The sequence below is a fragment of the Chiloscyllium plagiosum genome, unplaced genomic scaffold, assembly GCF_037043375.1.
Source record: "Chiloscyllium plagiosum isolate Xiang-an unplaced genomic scaffold, Cpla_swu_hap1 HiC_scaffold_18, whole genome shotgun sequence".
NCBI lineage: Eukaryota > Metazoa > Chordata > Chondrichthyes > Orectolobiformes > Hemiscylliidae > Chiloscyllium > Chiloscyllium plagiosum.
The window spans coordinates 59710267-59730097 of NW_028270156.1; the positions used below are offsets into that span (position 1 = coordinate 59710267).

General features: G+C 44.4%; 1 long non-coding RNA gene across 2 annotated transcripts in view; it reads left to right on the top strand.

Moving 5' to 3' along the window:
* Positions 1–6316: 6316 nt before the first annotated feature.
* LOC122557929 (uncharacterized) overlaps positions 6317–19831 on the top strand; it is a 141685-nt gene continuing 128170 nt past the window's right edge. For both annotated transcript variants that reach the window (XR_015760205.1, XR_006313981.2), the window contains exon 1: positions 6317–6534. This is a non-coding gene — a long non-coding RNA (uncharacterized LOC122557929). The remainder of the gene's footprint in view (positions 6535–19831) is intronic.

Sequence of the window (19831 nt, forward strand, 5' to 3'; positions counted from 1 at the left end):
CCAAGTGATGGCAATGGAATCATATGAAGAGAATTTGAAAATGCATGTCGCAATTTCCAATTTCACCTTGACTGAGGCAAAACACCTTGACTTCAGGGTTGTTTTTCTCCAAGTTTCAGGGTGCGTTTAATATCTCATGGCGCAATTTCAAAACTACTTAAAGAGATAATGTAGAAAATGGTTTTGGTGACACAAGGAATGTTTAGGATGGCAGTACCAAAATCCCATACTACATATCAGACACAGCTATGATGGCAATACTGATCGCTGGGGAGTACCACTTTATACATCTTTCAATTCAGAAAACCACTGGTCACCAGTATAATCTACTTTCTGCCCACAGAGCCACTGTCCCTTTCACACCATAAGATTCAATTTTACCAATAAATCCATTTTGTCACATGTTATAAAATGTGTTTTGAAAGTCCATAGCAACGAGCTTAACTGCATAACATGATGATCCTGGAATGACAGCTGGGTGCAGTCAGAGGAAGTAGAGACATACTTTAGAGGCACAATGTGACAAAACATTCATCAAGGTGATGGGAGCGAAGGTCGTGGAAGTGGTGAGCAGCCAGATAATAGTGCTTAGGTATTGGATGTGCACAGGAAATTATTTAAAGAACTAAAGAGATCTAGAAAAGTGAGGACCTTAGCTGACACTCCAACGTCCTGTGGTGTAAGTACATCTCCTCATGCTGTCTTCCCACACATATTCCATCATATGACTCCTCACACCTTCAGCAATACCAGCTCCCACTGCTTGTGCACTTCATCCCCTTCCCATTTATCCATTCACTGCTCTGACATTCACCAATTCTTCTGAACTAGGGTGTACCCTCTCCAAATGATCTTCACCTATTAGATGAATACCTGACCTTCAAAACACCTGGGAGAGACAGAAAGAACAAGGGCTGGCCTACCACAAGTAGATGAGGTGACTGAGTTTAAGTATCCTAATTTGGTGATAATCCAAAATTAGATGGGAAAGGAAGATGAAAAATGCTTGCAAAGGGATATAGGCATATTAAATTGGTGGGCTAGAACATGCTCATTGAAAGATAATGTGGGAAAATGGGAAGTTATCTATTTTGGAAGAAAATATAGAACATTTTTTAAATGGTTAAAGACTAGAAAAATATTGGTATTCAGGTAGACCCAAGAGAACTTGCAAGTGAGTTGCAAAGAATTGGCAGGTTGGTAGATCTCACATTTTTAAAAATTCATGGGATGTGGAGGTTGCTGACTGGCCAGCAGTTGGTCTTGAGAAGGTAGCGATGAGCTGGCTTCTTGAACTGCTGCAGGCCATTTAGTGTATGTACAAGCACATTAACTTTAGAAAGGGAGTTACATAATTTTGACCCAGCTCTAGGCACACAAATATACTCCAAGTCAGGATGGTGAGTGACTGGGAGGAGAATTTGAAAGTGGTGGTTCCCAAGTATCCGCTTTCCATGTCCTTTTATATGGTAGCAGTCAATGTTAGGAGAGGTGCTGTCTCAGGATTTTTGGTAATTTAGAAAATCATATGATAAGTTGGTCTTCACAACAAAGGAACTGGAGCATAATGAATAAAGAAGTAGCAATATAATTAAATAGAGGTTAGACTCCACACTTGAAGCACTCTGTACAACTTTGGTCTCCTTACCTAAGAAAAGATAAACTTGCTTCGAATGGAGTGCATTAAAGATTCAAGCAACTGATTGCTGAGATGAGGGGATTGAGGAGAGATCGAGTAGACTAGACCTCTATTCTCCAGAATATAAAAGAAGGATAAGCAAGGTAATTGACACTTACAGAATTCTGAAGGGAATCACAGGGGAAAAATGTGTTTCCTTAGCAGCATTTTTCCTGAACGTAGTTATTGATTTCTTTTAAATACAGCAAGTAAAGAGGAGAATGGGGAGGTTATTCCTTCTGCTGAATTCATTTTCAGCTAAGTGTGTTTAGAAAGACAGTTAACTGGACAGTGAGGTTGAAAGAGGACACAATACTCCCAGACATGGAATACTATGGGTATTGGCTAAAAAGCTGGAAAAGTCACATGAGATGGCTCATGAGAAGCTTCTCAACATCAAGAGTAAAATGCTCTGCTTTCCAACCAAGCATTGAACAGCAGGATGAGATTCTCACTATAGCGGTGCAAACCCTAATAGAATGCAAAAAACATCGCATTATTGTTAATTGTACATCACTGACATACAGTATCTCATTCTTTCACTTGCCAGATAGAAACTAGACACTGACAATTCCTAACAGGAACATCAGAGCAGCTCCAGCTCTCTGCTGGCTCCTCCAGATCTTCATCTTGGACAGCAGTCATCAACATCTCAGGGCACGATCTATGGGCAATGCTTATGTGCACTTTCCAAGAACCTTGACACATATCAGCCTCACTATTCATCATGGCACACCTCCGCTCCACTTGCAAAAGGCTTCTGTCATGCAATGCTGCATTTTGGAGCACACCGCCACCTTTCATTGGAACGCTGACACTTTGCACACAGGGACAGGCACCCATCTCTTGGATTAGACCAGGCTGCAGTTCAGGATTCCTCTCTTTCTCTCTCTGCACAACATCCCTGCCTTGCCTTGTCATTTTGTGCTTTGCCCCCCTCAACCACAGTTCAAATATTTACGGCAGTTCTTTTTAAGCACAGACACAAAGTCAGGCAGTCGGTCACAGTTGTTAAAGTTCGTCGGTCAAAGCAGTGGATAAGTTGCTGCATGGCACCTGTCTGACATCAACCTTACACCTGCACCATGTACCAGCAGTGGCAAGCACACTGAATATGCGTCAACCAAATGGCCATGTCTCAAAGTCTAAGGGGAACAGTCCTCAGTCAAATAAGGGAGAACTCCTTAAGTCAGGACGTCCCGGCACAAAGTTCAAAGCCATCATCCAATATTAGTCCCTAAGATTGTTTGTAGTCAGTCAGCTGCTTGAGGTGGTCATCATCAGCAGCTCCGTCCTCCTACAGTCCAGGGGTGGGCCACGCTTTGTGCGTCCAATGCAAACTACCTGGGGTGGTATGGTCAGTCATTTGGGGAGCTGCACAAATGTCATTGAGGGGTCTGGTCACTCATCAGTCTGGGCTGTTCATCCAAATCCATCAAGAGGCCTTGGTCAAACTTGGAGTCCTTGACATAAAAGCCAAGGGGCCACAGCTGAGGACAGAATCTCAGGAACTCAGTTGTGGCAGCACGTGGAATGCAGAAGTAATAATAATTCTGAAGGGGGCAAAGGTAGGGAGGGGGGTGGTTAGTGGGAGACTATAGATCATGTGAGGGAAAGGAATTATGCAGGGCAATAGGTCAACAATAATCAGCTACACCCTGGCTTTAGTGGGAGGACCATTGCATGACAATATCTGTCACATTTGATATTCCTGGGGCTGAGGGGTGAAGAAGGAAGATGAACAGTTGGGTAAATGGATTGTGTGGGGACGCAAGGAAGTTAAAACCATTGGGATGGACAGGGAGGGTGACCAAGGAGGGAGTGTATACATCAGTGGGTTCACCAAGATTAAGAAGCTGAGCCTGAGACCCTCTGAATGAAATGCGCCTGCTGTTTCATTCCATCGTGATGAAAATACCCAATGGAGACGAAAATGGCTGCCACCAGACCCAGGGTGGGCAGGGTGAGGGTTTCATTCTGTGAGGGAGAGAGGCTTCACTTTTGAGTGAGGAGAGGTCCTTCAGCATCACAAAAACACCTTTAAAGTACTGTTGACCGACAGACATTAGCCTATTGTGTGGAGTATAAATCCTGGTTCCAGTTACTCCTGACCACACCAAGAGTCTATGTCAGTAAAGGCTGTGAAATGCAAGCAATGTTTTGTGACCTGGGGACCTTCCATGTTCTTGGAACCTTGAGCTGCTCACTTCACACCTTGGGTCATATAACCTCATGTAGCACTGAGGATAACCTGTGTACCTTCTTTCCTGTAGTTGCTGCTGGATAGACATTCACTCATACAGCTAATGATGAAACGTGAAGGCAGATTTACAAACATTAGGACCTATTTATAATAGTCATGTATGCCATCTATGAACTCTTCAAAAGTCTTCTTCTGTTAGCTTTAGACTCCCGGCCAGGTAACCCCAGGGCAGTTTGTGTCTAGAGGGTCCAGAATTGCTGCTCCTCAGCTTGAACTCCCATAAGTTGGAATGGTAGCAGAAAGAATGCGGGTGAAAGGCCCCACACCCTTTAGTGTATCCTGGAGTTCTTCCTTTTACTGGATCCTTACTGGCACCATCCTGTCTCCTCATGAGGGCAGCTGGATAGAGATCAAGGTCCCTTGCCTCCATCATCTTGTCATTGGCACTGAGCACCAACAGCTGGACTAGCAGGTGCAGCCTTGTGGCTGAGGGATCTGTGCTTTCATCCTCTGAGGTGGAAGAGGAGGTGTGTTGAGTGGCTGCCAAAACTATGCAGATGCCTGCAAGAGACAAAAGAGAAAATACATCTTGAAGTAGGGTTAGTAGCACAAGTACATTAAGAGTACATTCTGAGTAGTGTTGATGGGAGAGCAGCATAGTAATGGACAATGACTCTTACTTGGTTCTGGGAACACTTTGGCATCACCACATGAAAAGTCATGGCTCTCCCCAGCCAGGGACACTGTCCTCTCCTTGTAGGGGGTGAGAAGCCCAAGGTTCATGTACAGCCTGAAGTGCCCACTACTGTCAGTCAACGGTACTGTAAAGGTGTTTTTGTGATGCTGAAGGGCTTCCCCTCACTCGAAAGTGAAGCCTCCACCCATCCTGGCTGTCCCTGACCCATGGTGGACACTTTTCCCCTCTCAGAAGACAAAAGGAAAGGATTGAGTGAGATGAAAGTGCTTTGAAGAGCTGTTACATCTGAACGCAGGTCATTGAGGAGGTTTTGAAGGAGCTGGACAACATTAATACTGAGGCCAGCAGGTTTCAAGCAACATTCATGGCGCACAAGTTACGCAATAATCATCTGTAAACAGGGAGAATCTAACCATTGCTGAAACCTACAGCAACCTCCTCCTCACATTATCATTCATCAGACACATAACTGGACAACCCTTGTCCTACATTAGCTCCCAGTCAAACAATGTTTTGCTTTTCAGAACTGACATCATTGCTTTCAAAATCCTTTGTGGTCTTGTTCTCCACCACATCTTTAATCACCTCCAACTACATAACAGTTCAAAATATCTACACTCTGTGAATTCTGGCTTTTGTACGTCCCCAGTTTTAATTATTCCATACTTTGTGGTGGTACCTTCAGCTATCTGGGCCTAAAACTCCTCCCCACACCTCTCTGCTTCACTCTCCTTCTTAAAAACTTGCCCATTTCTTGCAAGTTTTGATACTAATTTCGGCCAGAATTCTGAAACACTGTTAAAATACATTAATTGGTCTATTGTAAATGACAGCAAAGCTACAGAGCAGCTTACTCAGAATAATACAAAATCTGAAGTCTTGGCTGAACAACATGTGATTACTGAGGTCACAGTAGAATCACAGTTTACCTCAGAGGTTTATCTACATTGTCATTAAAACATATCTCTACAACTTTGACTGAGCTTTGGTTCCTCTGACCTAATGTCTCCTTAAGTGGGTCAGTGTCCAATTGTGTTTCATAATGCTCCTGTGAAGAGTTCTGAGACATGTTATTACATTAGAGGTTCCACATAAATTTAACTTGATATACATTGGAGCTGTGCTCATAGTGGGATAACTACGTGCCTGCCATTGATTCCATGCTCCTTTTGCAAAACCACCTTGTGAATCCACACAGACTCTTTCTAGAGGAGCGAAACGTTTATGTTAGGGTGATGAAAAATGGGATATTTGATTCAAAGTGCTCAAGAGTGGAATGTTTCTTTTAGAATGTTGTGTGTTTATGCTCTATGTGTGCACTAGGGCAATTACAAAAAAATCAGATTTATAGCATCCGTTGGAAGGAACACTGTTCGAAAACGAATTCCTTTAATTGCATAACTTTATATCCTTTCATATGGTTGTACTGTTAGGTCCATCTACAAATGACTTAAAATCTGTCTTTGCAGGGGTATCCCACAACGGGAGTCCTTCATTCTGATTCTTCAAATCTTTTAGCTGTTCCTAGAAACGGGTTATTTGTTTGGTGGAAGTTACTCGACGTGCCTGATTCATTATCAATTCCACAAGTGTTAAAACCCTCTGGAACAACGTTACATTTGAGAACAACAACTTGGCTCTCAGTGACCTGCTTCCACTCGGCGACCTTCCACCTAATTCGAGGATGGCCAACTCCATTCAGCCGTAATTTTGTTCCTCCACAGGAACAGGCTAACATTTCACGGGGGCTTTGAGCTTCTACCTTCAAAAGGAAAACTGGAGATCGGCTGCTCAGTGATTTCTGGTTGCTGGTGTTAAATGACCTCAGGGTCTTATCCCCACGGAAAACAGCAATACAGCTTAATGAGATAAAAAGAAACCACAAGCGCTGGAAATGTGAAATGTAAACAGAAAATGCTGGAAGCGCACAGCAGGCTATTTGGAAGGTAAATTGAGGTAAGATTTCTCACAGTTATTAAAGAAACAAACAACTCACGACAGAGAATTCGGTTTGGAGGAGCAGTTTACAATATTAGCAAGTTGTGTGAGGAAAGAATTTAATCTAATGAAAGGTGACACAACCAAAATTACAACAATCAACATTTTTCTTCATAGGTGTTGACTAACTTCCTGTTTATTTAGAGTTTTCTTTGCAGAATTTGTTAACTCGACATAGGGATGAAAGGGATCAAAGGATATGAGGGAAAAATGGGAACAAGCTATTTTACTGGATGATCAGCCTTGATCATAATGGCAGAGTACATCTGAAGGTGTGAAATGAGCTGCCAGAGGAAGTGGTGGAGGCTGGTACAATTACAACATTTAAAAGGCATCTGGATGGGTATATGAATAGAAAGGGTTTAGAGAGATGTGGGCCAAAAGAGACTACATTAATTTAGGATACCTGGTTGGCATGGACGAGTTGGACCAAAGGGTCTGTTTCTGCGCTGTATACCTCTATGACTCAATGGCTTACTTGTGATTACTATTTCTACATTCCTATGTTACACGGCTGAGGAAATAACATTGCTCCTGAAAAGCCCCAAACGGTGAGCAGGAATGGTGCACGTTTTTGCCAGAAGATACACCACCCATCATTTTGGATAAGTGCTGACAAGAGGCCTGAACCCATCTTGGAAGAAGCCACAAGCTGTAGTTGCACCAGAGAGGAGTAATATTTGCTTGAGATCACCTTTCCAAGATTAGTTTATGCTCGTACAGCTCAATGTTGGACTTTAATTAGTGAAACCAGCCCTGGAATAGGCTGCAACAAAGATGACAACTGGTTTACTCAAGAAAGCAGCACTGAAGACGACTCTTACTCCTCTGATCAGTACTTTCAAGGCCAAATCCTGCTTCCCTCCTTAGCCTCTTTTGATCCTCATTAGCCAATACCAGCTTACTTTGAAATAGAGTACTTGTAGCTACCTTCATTACATGTGAGACAGAGCAAGAAAACATGTTGCATTTGGACAGGGGATGGATACACCCCCTTGTCCTATATTACATGCCAACTGCTTCATCCAATTACACTTGGAAGGACATAAGCAAAGTTGTTAATATTTGTTAGTTACGTTTTCACTCAAGTTCCAACACAAGTGAAGGATAGGATAATCTGAAGCCTGTGTAACTCTTCTTAGACATTCACTCAGGATTAAGAATGACTTACTTCTAATCCGGTTCAAAGGATCGAGATGGCTGTTAATATGATGCACCGTCTGCAGACTTTGTGTGGCATGTGGTGCTTGAAGGATAAAATAGATGAAGCGTTTGGATATTAATGCACTCCCTTTAACCCCAGTTGACTCCCCGTGAAGTCTGATGATGTGTTTGGTTTCACAATGTGCCTAGCTAAATGCTGGTCCTATTACTCTGCAGGGACACCAATGTCATGTAACCTCCTTCTGTGACAAGCTAGGTCGTTCCGTTCGCACTTGCACAGGTTACAACTCAGCTGATTCTGTATTATACAATCTAGTGGAGAGGTGGAACTTGTCAAAATTTTAAAAATTAAATCTAAAAACCGAAACCTAGAAATTCAGTTGCACAGTGCACATAGATCAGGTGCTCAATAGCTTCCTCAGCCTCCAGTATAGGAAGCAAAATTACGTGCTCATTGCTAGTCGGCTATGTGGGTAAAGACCAAAATGTCAGCACATAAAGTAAACTTGGAGCCTAACCCTCGTGCCGTCCCCTTGACAAGATGCATTTAACCTGACGCAGCATCAGCTACACTTAGTAATACCAAGTCTATAAATAGTCAAATTTTAAAAAAATAACTTATTTCTCTAGTCATCTTGTTCAGAGATGTTACTAAATACCTCCAGAAATATGTCCTCCTGATTCAGGGGCAGGGGCACTACCATTGCACCCCAAGAGGGCCATTAAGTGACCACAGTCATTATTTTAAAAACTAACCTATTTTTCTTATTACACACCTTTGGGACTTGAACCTAGGCCTCTTCACCCACAGGTAGGGACTCTACCTTTGCACCACAACAGTCCCTACAAGTAGCTTAAAAAGGAGCAGCTGTAAGATCATTATTTATAAAATTATAGCCATCTGCATCATTGAAATGTTGATCTGTGAACAACAGCCCCACTCTACATTCAAAGCCCATAAGACACTGCCAGACATTGCAACATATTCCTACCGCCACATCTTACTGTTGACCCAGCCACCACATCAGCCCTCACATTCACTTATCAACTTCACTACAACATTAGTGAGCTGTCTCTCACAGTTAGCAATTCATTGGTCAGACAGAAATGAGGCCCAAGCTCCATGATTGGAAATGTCTCAGGTCTTACTGTTCTAATGCAGGAATTATTCCCCATTGCTGTTGAACTGAATGTCTCAAATTCCTACATTAAAAAAATCATAGATTAAAAAAGAAGGACGTGTGTCCTATGTTATGGAGTCTCTCTTTTCTCTTTAACATTTTCCAGACTTCATCTATGCTACTTATCTGGGGAATACCTTCACCAATAATTCTTATTATCTTTTGGTTGAAGGACATCCTATCAAATTGATTGGTAAACATGACCACCCCCATCTAAATTTTAAGATCATATATTATTCATGATATCACTATGAATTTTTATACTGCTCCTCTTTCTTTGAGTTTAAAGAGCCTGTGGTATTAATTCACCTCACTTGTACAAGGCTGAGCTCACTTCGTGCCAACAGACAACCACCTGATGAAGGAGCAGTGTTCCGAAAGCTAATGCTTCCAAATAAACCTATTGAACTATAACCTGGTGATTTTTAATTTTGTACACCCCAGTCCAACACCAGCACCTCCAAATCATTCGTGCCCAACCAACTGGCTTTGTAACTGTGATTCACAGAACCACGGATTCCCTACAATGTAGAAGCAGGCCATTTGGTGATTGAATCCACATTGACTCTCCAAAAAAGAACCCCACCATTTCTCATGGCTGATCCACCCAGCCTGCACAATATCAGCAATTAAACATGGGCAATCCATCTAACCTGCACATCTTTCTTCATGGGAGCAAACCAGAGCAAACACAGGGCGATCATGCAATCTCTACATAGTCACCCAAAGCTGGAATTGAACCCCTCCCCCCCCCTCCATATCCCCTGTGCTGTGAAGCAGCAGTACTAGTCACTGAACCACCATACCACCCTTTAAGAGACTAGCACTGTTAAAAACTTATGGGGCTAACTCCTATCCTTCAGTTCCTAAATCTGTGGATGGATAATCTGATGTTACTACCAGACTTGATTTGAAAAGCAGTTCTGTGTCATCTCAGTCGACAATTTAATAGAGTACAAACATTAAAAGACACAGACTTTACATTTAACACACCTACTGCATTACTTGACTCTGATGCCAATTTACTGTCTTTTCCATGCCCTACATGACGTTGGCTGCCTCACCCCGAATGGCCAGGTCTGAGATTTTCTTTTGGTCCATATGGCTCATGTGATGGTGGCCACGTATGTCAAGATTGAAAAGGTTGGGATGAGATTTCAGCAAAGCATTATCGAAATGCAAATCTTTTGCCCGAAACGTTGATTTTCCTGCTCCTCGGATGCTGCCTGACTTGCTGTGCTTTTCCAGCACCACTCTGATCTAAACTCTCTAATCAGGATTATAGACAAGTGGGATTCCCACACAACCTTAGAATGCCCCAAAGCATTTGGAGATAATTAAATTCTTTTGATGCCCTATTGTAATGTTGGAAACACAGCAGTCAAACTGTGCACAGTAAGATCCCACAAGCAGAAATATAATAACAATCAGATGATTTTATATTTGATGATGGTTGAGGGAAAAATATTGACCAAATTATCAGGGAAAACAACCATTGCTCTGCTTCCAAACACTGTTGTTGGATCTTTGATGTCTTGGTTTGCACTTGGCAAAAGATGGCCCCTGTTCTCACAGGTATATGCTGATGTCAAGTTATCAAAGGAGCCTGGCTGTTTAGATTATGAAGGCAATTTTCTTAGCAAATGCTATTGAGATAGTGAGTGTGCTACTTCATAGAAAATTAAGACTTACAAGCAATTGCCCAAGCAGAAGGGATCATGAGGACAAATGTTCCAGTCGTGTAAACAGAATATCTCAATCCTGAGATTCTGTTACTATATTGAACTGGCTCCTGGATATCTTTTTTTGTAACATTGTAAGCACAAATCTGATTTTCTCTGCTGAAAGTTTATAATTCCCAGTGCATTTCCAGCCTCTGATCTGCCTTAGTTTTATGCACGGGAAAGCATAGCCAAGTGACGTCAATAAGTGCATATTACAAGTGTTTCTGATTAAGTAAATACATGATATCAGATTGCATGACTGGTAGTAAGGGATTAAGAGGCTGTTTTTGGAGTGAGTTGCCAGGTCATTTGCTATCTTGTATATATTTTTTTGTTACTGGCTCCAAATTGAAAAAATGTCAGTTTCACCTCAAAGGTTTAAGATCAAACTGATCACTTGAAGAAGAAAACAAAAATATATAGAGGGAGCAGATAAGCTGAGATCAAACAAGCATTTAGGATGTAAACATGAGAAATGGGCTTTACGTTGTTACTAACTGTCTGAGAACGTTGAAATGTGGACAGATATCACTGCAAAAATGCTTCAAGCCAAATTAAATGTAATTGTGCTTCAGTTCAACAGCGAAAGGATTAGGATTGGCAACTGCTTCAAAACAGACAAAGTGCCTTTTTGACCTGCAGTACAGTCATAATTATCAAAATACAATAGCCTTACAATTTAAAATAAACACCACAACCTTAAAGAGGCATGGATGTCTCAGGCAAAGAGCAAGTCATTTCTTATTCACCTGACAAGAACCAACGGCTTGTTTAATTAACTCCCCCATCGTAAAGTTTATCGTCAAAACAGTCACAGTAGCCTGTTTATCATGGCACTGTTCAAAGGTTAAGGAGCGTTGCAGAGTAAGGGGTAGGAAGGGGGAGACAATTAGCTGAAGCAACTGAAAGCACTCTCAAAGGAAGTGGATTTTGAAACTGATGAGAAAGGTAGCAATATGTACAGAGGTGTGAGGAGAATTGCAGAAATGCTATTAACTTTAAAAAAAAGGAGTAGAGGGAAAATGGTGGAATTAAAAAAGAACAAGATATTAAACAGATATCATTGGGGTGGAAGCAGCACGGTGGCACAGTGGTTAGTTTTTCCCATGCATAAAACTAAGGCAGATCAGAGGCTGGAAATGCACTGGGAATTATAAACTTTCAGCAAAGAAAATCAGATTTGTGCTTACAATGTTATTTAAAAAAAAGATATCCAGGAGCCAGTTCAATATAGTAACAGAATCTCAGGATTGAGATATTCTGTTAACATGACTGGAACATTTGTTCTCATGATCCCTTCTGCTTGGGCAATTGCGCTCGGCTACCGCAGAGTACCAGTAGACCCGGGTTCAATTCCCGCCTCAGGCAACTGTCTGTGTGGAGTTTGCACATTCTCCCCGTGTCTGCGTGGGTTTCCTCCGGGTGCTCCGGTTTCCTCCCACAGTCTAAAAATGTGTAGGTAAGATGAATTGGCCATGCTAAATTGCCCGTAGTGTTAGGTGAAGGGATAAATGTAGGGGAATGGATCTGGGTGGGTTGCTCTTCAAAGGGTCAGTGTGGACTTGGTGGGCTGAAGGGCCTATTTCCACACTGTAAGTAATCTAATTCACTCCAAAATAAAACCAATGATGTGGGCTCCCTTTAAGTTGATAATTGCCTGTTAAAATTTATTAACTATTCACTTTTTTGTATCCGGTTCTGCTTTCCTTTCTTTAAACCATAAAATAAAACCTTGTATTACTTCTTCCCTTTAAGCATATATCCAATTCTACTTTTGAAGGAAATTATTGAATCCTCTTTAACCACCCTTTCAGGAAATGCTTTCCAGATCATTATAACGTGTCATGTTAAGAGAAAGTTTCCTCATATTGCTTCTGCCTGTTACCAATCATTTTAACTTACCAACAATTCTCTCACTAAAAACAGTTTCTGCTTATTTATTCTTGTTAAAGTCCTTCCTGAGTTTTGAATTCATCTATCACCCCTCCTTTCCATCTTCATTGCTGCATAGTACAATCCAATAATCAAGCACCTCCCTTCAGTGACCCTTCTGTTGACACAAGAACATAGACAGTAATTGTTAGTAGATCATTTGTTCATTGTGCTTTAACCTTTTTCCGTCCCCATCCATCATTCACATTCTTCCTCCCTAAGCCAGGAGCACTGGACTAGATGAAGTGCCCAACTACCAACCAGACTAAGATAAGGTAAGTGCACAAACCAATACGAATGTATTCTTCCAACAGTTTTAGATTAGGAGGTCCACAAGTTGTAAATGATAATTAAATGAGCTGATTGATAATATATCATAGAATCACAGAGCAGTCACAACACAGAAGGCCATTCTGCAACTGTAATTCAGTTAACTCCACATCTACATTGCAGCCTGCAAATATATAAGCTTCAAGAGTTTATGCAATTTTTTAGAATTCAGGATTGAATTAGCCTCCATCGCAGTATCTGGAAGAGCATTCTAGACCCCATTCATTTTCTGCATGAATACATTTTTCTTTAAATATTGTTGCTTCTTTTGACAATCACTTCAAATTGGTGTCCTCGGCTCCTAATCCTTCAACAGTGGGAGCAATTTCTCTCAGTCTATTCTGTTTAGTCCCTTCATAATTTGAACACTGTCAATCTCCCTTAACCTCGTCTTGTCCAAAGAGAACAAAACCACCTCCTCCCATCTATCCACATAGCTCATCCCTGGAACCGTTCTCACAAATTGCTTTGGAAGTGTTCATGTCCTTTCCAAGGTGTGATGTCCAGAATTAGACTCAATATCCCTGGATTCCTGGCACCGGTGCCATATTTAAAAGTCACCAGTGGGGTAGTGTTGGTTTGGAGCTAACCTCCATAGTTCCTGTCATTCCCCCCAAACGTGTTAGACGAAGGTAGATTGACGCCACACTTTACAGATACTCTCCAACGCATCTCGTCCACATCCCGCACCTCTGCCCTGAGACCCCACCCCTCCAACCGTAACAAGGACAGAACACCCCTGGTGCTCACCTTCCACCCTACCAACCTTCGCATAAACCAAATCATCCGCCGACATTTCCGCCACCTCCAAACAGACCCCACCACCAGGGATATATTTCCCTCCCCACCCCTTTCCGCATTCTGCAAAGACCGTTCCCTCTGTGACTGCCTGGCCAGGTCCATGCCCCCCTACAACCCACCCTCCAATCCTGGCACCTTCCCCTGCCACCGCAGGAACTGCAAAACCTGAGCCCACACCTCCTCCCTCACCTCCATCCAAGGCCCTAAAGGAGCCTTCCACATCCATCAAAGTTTTACTTGCACATCCACCAATATCATTTATTGTATCCATTGCTCCCGATGCGGTCTCCTCTACATTGGGGAGACTGGGCTCCTCCTAGCAGAGCGCTTTAGGGAACATCTCTGGGACACCCGCACCAATCAACCACACCACCCTGTGGCCCAACATTTCAACTCCCCCTCCCATTCTGCAGAGGACATGGAGGTCCTGGGCCTCCTTCACCGCCGCTCCCTCACCACCAGACGCCTGGAGGAAGAACGCCTCATCTTCCGCCTCGGAACACTTCAACCCCATGCCATCAATGTGGACTTCAACAGTTTCCTCATTTCCCCTTCCCCCACCTCACCCTAGTTCCAAACTTCCAGCTCAGCACTGTCCCCATGACTTGTCCTACTTGCCTATCTTCTTTTCCACCTATCCACTCCACCCTCCCCCCCGACCTATCACCTTCATCCCCTCCCCCACTCACCTATTGTACTCTATGCTACTTTCTCCCCACCCCCACCCTCCCCTAGCTTATCTCTCCACGTTTCAGGCTCTCTGCCTTTATTCCTGATGAAGGGCTTTTGCCCGAAACGTCGATTTTACTGCTCCTCGGATGCTGCCTGAACTGCTGTGCTCTTCTAGCACCACTAATCCAGAATCTGGTTTCCAGCATCTGCAGTCATTGCTTTTACCAAGACCTGGAGGCCCTCCTTCCCCAGGACCAGCAGGGAAAACCATGGCACTAGGCCCCGTCATCCTGCTCAGTGCTAATTTCTTGGCGTGGAACATGATGCTGCAAGTAAGTCATTGAGGATCTCCACTCCATTAGGCTAAGTGCCACCATCCCTTCTCTCTCTGCTACTTCACATTCACTCCATCTCGACCACCACATCCACCTCCCACCAAGGGTCACGGTCTACTGTGCTCTTGTGATTGCAGACATTTCCTCTCACTCACTCTCAGCTGCCCAAACTGACCAAATCAGCAATGCTGCATGGTCTCTGTGCGCTGCCTACTAATTGCTCGGATCATCTCACCGCTTTTCCCCCACCTTGAGCGAGTAACAGCAGCTGTCTGATGTACTTCCATGTGACTCGATTCTTCTTTTTGTCTCTTGGCAGGAGAAAGCAGCCTACGTCAGGGCAAAGAGGATAGGTGATGGACTGCCTGACATTGGGCTCCTCAATCACACTGAGGAGAGGTTCCTGGCCCTTGCCACTGAAGAATGTGACCGTTCATGTGGTGATATCCATGTCCCAGATAAAGTCCATTGCTGGGTCATTTTCCCAAATCTGCCAATGTGATTGTCCTCTTAACACATCCAATCTTCTACCCAGTGTACACTAGGCATTCTCTCCTTGAGTCATAGAATCTTAGAGATGTACAGCATGGAAACAGACCCTTTGGTCCAACATGTCCATGCCGACCAGATATCCCAACCCAATCTAGTCCCACCTGCCAATATCCCTCCAAACCCTTCCTATTCATATACCCATCCAAATGCCTTTTCAATGTTGCATTTGTACCAGCCTCCACCACTTCCTCTGGCAGCTCATTCCATACAAGTACCACCCATTGTGTGAAAAAGTTGCCCCTTAGGTCTCTTTTATATCTTTCCTCTCTCACCCTAAACCTATGCCAACAGTGGCCTAACCAATGTCCTCTACAGCCGCAACATGACTTCCTAAATCCTGTACTCAATACTCTGACCAATAAAGGAAAACATACCAAAAGGAGAAAGTGAGGTCTGCAGATGCTGGAGATCAAAGTTGAAACTTTATTGCTGGAACAGCACAGCAGGTCAGGCAGCATCCAGGGAACAGGAGATTCGACGTTTCGGGCACAGGCCCTTCTTCAGGAATGACTGAAGAAGGGCCTGTGCCCGAAACGTCGAATCTCCTGTTCCCTGGATGCTGCCTGACCTGCTGTGCTGTTCCAGCAATAAAGTTTCAAAACATACCAAAAGCCTTCTTCACTATCCTATCTATCTGTGACTCCACTTTCAAGGAGCTATGAACCTGCACTCCAAAGTCTCCTTGTACAGCAAAATGCCCTCGGACCTTACCATTAAGTGTATAAGTCCTGCTAAGATTTGCACTCCAAAAGTGCAGCACCTCGCATTTAACTGAATTAAACTCCATCTGCCACTTCTCAGCCCATTGGCCCATTTGGTCAAGATCCTGTTGTTAATCTGAGGTAATCTTTTCGCTGTCCACTACACCTCCAATTTTGGTGTCATCTGCAAACTTACTAACTACACCTTTTATGCTCACATCCAAATCATTTATCTAAATGACGAAAAGTAGAGGACCCAGCACCGATCCTTGTGACACTCCACTGGTCACAGGCCTCCAGTCTGAAAAACAACCCTCCACCACCACCCTCTGTCTTCCACCTTTGAGCCAGTTCTGTATCCAAATGGCTAGCTCTCCCTGTATTCCATGAGATCTAACCTTGCTTACCAGTCTCCCATGGGGAACTTTGTCGAATGCCTTATTGAAGTCTACATAGATCACATCTGCCCTCATTAATCCTCTTTGTTACTTCTTCAAAAAAGTCAATCAAGTTTGCCCTGTAGGTACAAGAAGCATCCTCACATTCTAAGTGGCCAAGAGGCGGGCCCAGCAACACATCCGCTCCCCTCTACCTCAGAAGCCACAGGCTCATCACAGGATGCCTCCTGCACCCTTTACCAGCTCAGAAACTGACACCTTGGTGCATACTTCAGTCAGGGACCCCTTGCAGGTGAGCACATCAGTGCTACATTTCTGCAGCCGGCCACCCCAGTCACTGGCATTGGGTGGTCTGCTGGAGTTCAGTCTCTGCTCAGCTCCAGGCAGGAGAGGGCTTGATGGCACCAGTACTTACAATTTCTGTTCACATGCACAGGAGCGACAGGCAGGTTTGTCAACTGGACAAGTTGATCCAAGATTGCAAGACTCCACCAATATGGTTTGCACCATGCTTCTTCTGACATGCAAACATCTGAACAGGTTGGCTGTTGCCATAGAGAGCCAGGCTCAGCACCGCAGAATCTGCTGGAGGTGGTACAGTGGCTCAGTGGTTAGCACAGCTGCCTCACAGTGCCAGGGATCCGGGTTCGATTCCATGCTCTGGCTATTGTGTGTGTAGAGTTTGCACATTCTCCCTGCATCTGCATAGGTTTCCTCTGGTTTCCTCCCACAGTCCAAAGACGTACAGGTTAGGTGGATTGGCCATTCTAATTTTCCCCTAATGTCCAGGGATGTGCAGGCGAGGTGGATTAGCCACAGGTAATGCAGGGTTACAGGGATTGGGTTGGGTCTGGGTGGGATGCTCTTCGGAGGGTTGGTGTGGACACGATATGGTTTCCACACTGTACGGATTCTAAATGCACAGATCTGCACCCCATCGCCACAGCTCAGTGCCCATGCCTGGGAGATGAAAGACATTGATATCCAGGTGCTCCTTCCTCACAAGGAGACAGGGCTGGACCAATAGGGAGCCAGCCAGAGTAGGAACCACATACAGGCCCCTGCCAACTCTCCTCTCCAGACACACCAGAGGCAGCCTGGCTGATGTGCGAGGAATGCATTCTTTAACATATACAGAGGGTGGTAGTTGCCTGGAACACACTGCCATGGGAGGTGGGAGAAGCAGATATAATAGCAAAGTTTAAGAGGCATTTAGACAGATGCATGGACATGGAGAGAATGAAGGGATAGGGATGATGTGTGGGCAGATGAGATTGGTTTAGAATACCATCATGCTGGTGCAGACATGGTGATTCACAGGGCACTGTTCGACATTCTATGTTCTAACAGCCATGTGAGTAAATGTGCGTCTAGCAGCAACTATAGGAATGATGGTACAGAGCCTTTTCATCCTTACTGCTACATAAGGTTTTCTGGTTGATTGATTGGCACCATGTCCTCAAGCATCCACTCCCTCCACCATCAATGCTCAGTAGCACCAGTGTGTATTACAGATGCACTGCAGAAATTCACCAAACATCCTCAGACAGCACCTTCCAAACCCACAACCACTTCCATCTAGAAGGAAAAGGTCAGCAGATACATGGGAACAGCTTTCAAGTTCCACTCCAGGCCACTCACAATCCTGACTTGAAAATATATCGCCGTTCCTTCACTGTCTTGGGTCCAAATCTTGGAATTCCCTCCCCAAGGGCATTGTGGGTCAACCCACAGCAGGTGGACTGCAGCTGTTTATCAAAGCAGCTCAGCACCACCTTCTCAAGGGGCAACTAGGGAAGGGCAATAAATGGTGGCTGGCCACATCCCACTAATGAATGGGAAATAAAAATCATTCAAGGTGTGAAGTGAGCAGCTGAAATATGAAGGGAATATGAAGGGTGCTTGCCATTTTGGCAACTAGAGTGAAACTTGCCCAACCACAAAACATTGCTTGTGCATCATATCCATTACTGATATAGGTTCCTGATACTGCATGGTGTGGCCAGGAATGTTTGGGACTAGGATTTATATTCTATACAAGAGGTTAATTCCTCAGGGTCACATACAGCCTGTAGTGCCCACTGCTGTCGGTCACTAGTACTGTAAGGGTGTCTGTGTGATGCTGTAACCTTCTGAAGGGCTTGCCCTCACTCAGGCGTGAAGCCTCGCTCTCTCACAGAATGAAACACTGTCACTCTGCCCACCCTGGGTGTGGTGGCAGCCATTTTCATCTCAATTGGGCACTTGCTATGTTCATCACAATGGAATGAAACAGCGGTTGCACTTCACTCAGAAAATCTCAGACTCAGCCCCTTAACCTTGATGAACCCGTTAAGGTTCACATTCCCTTCTTGGTCGCCTTCCCCATCGACTCCAAAGGCTTTGAACTTGCCCATGTCCTCACCCAATCTGTCTGTCTAACTGTCCCCACTTTACCCCCTATCCCAGGCATATCCATACAAAATCCTAGATAGAGTGATGCACTGTTGCCCCATAAATACCAGGGTGGTGCTGTTATGACCACCAACTCACATTACGCCTTTCCCCCCATGTTCTATCCTCTCCCCAGTTAAATGTTGAGCTGCCCCCCTCCACAACTATTAACCCCTCTACATCCCAGTGTGCTGCCTCAAAACCCCACAATTACATCCCATGGCTTCTGTACCACAGGAGTGGTCCCTGATAATGCCCCCTTGTCTTTTAGTGAACAGAGCCCCAGGATTGACTATGGTCCACCACCTTCCATTGACAGGGTAGTACAGTGGCTCAGTGATTAGCACTGCTGCCTCACAGCGCCAGGGACCAGGGTTCAATTCCAGCTTCGGGCGACTGTCTGTGTGGAGTTTGCACATTCCCCCTGGAGTTTCCTCTGGGTCCTCTGGTTTCCTCTCACAACCCAAAGATGTGTAGTGTTCGGTGGAATGGCCATGCTGAATTGCCCACAGTATTCAGGGATGTGTAGTTAGATGCATTAGTCAGAGGTAAATGTAGAGTAATAGATTAGAGAAATGGGTCTGCGAGAAAGCGAGGACTGCAGATGCTGAAGATCAGAGTCGAGAGTGTGGTGCTGGAAAAGCACAGCATGTCAGGCAGCATCTGAGAAGCAGGAGAGTCTACATTTCGGGCATAAGCCCTAATTAAGGAATGAGGCTTGTGGGCTGGAGGACTTAGAGATGGGTGGGGGAATAGGGAAGATCGCTGAGAATTCGATAGATAGATGAAGGTGATGGAGCGGAGAGATGGAATAGGTCACGAGGACAGTGCCAGGTTGGAGGCTTGGCACTGGGATAATGTGGGGGGGAAGGGGATATGAGGAATCTGGTGAAATCCACATTGATCCCATGTGGTTCCAGGATCCCAATGCAGAAGATCAGGTGTCCTTCCTCCAGGCATCGGGTGGTTAGGGTTTGTCGATGGAGGAGGCCCAGGACTTGCATGCCCTTGGCAGAATGGGAGGGAGAGGTG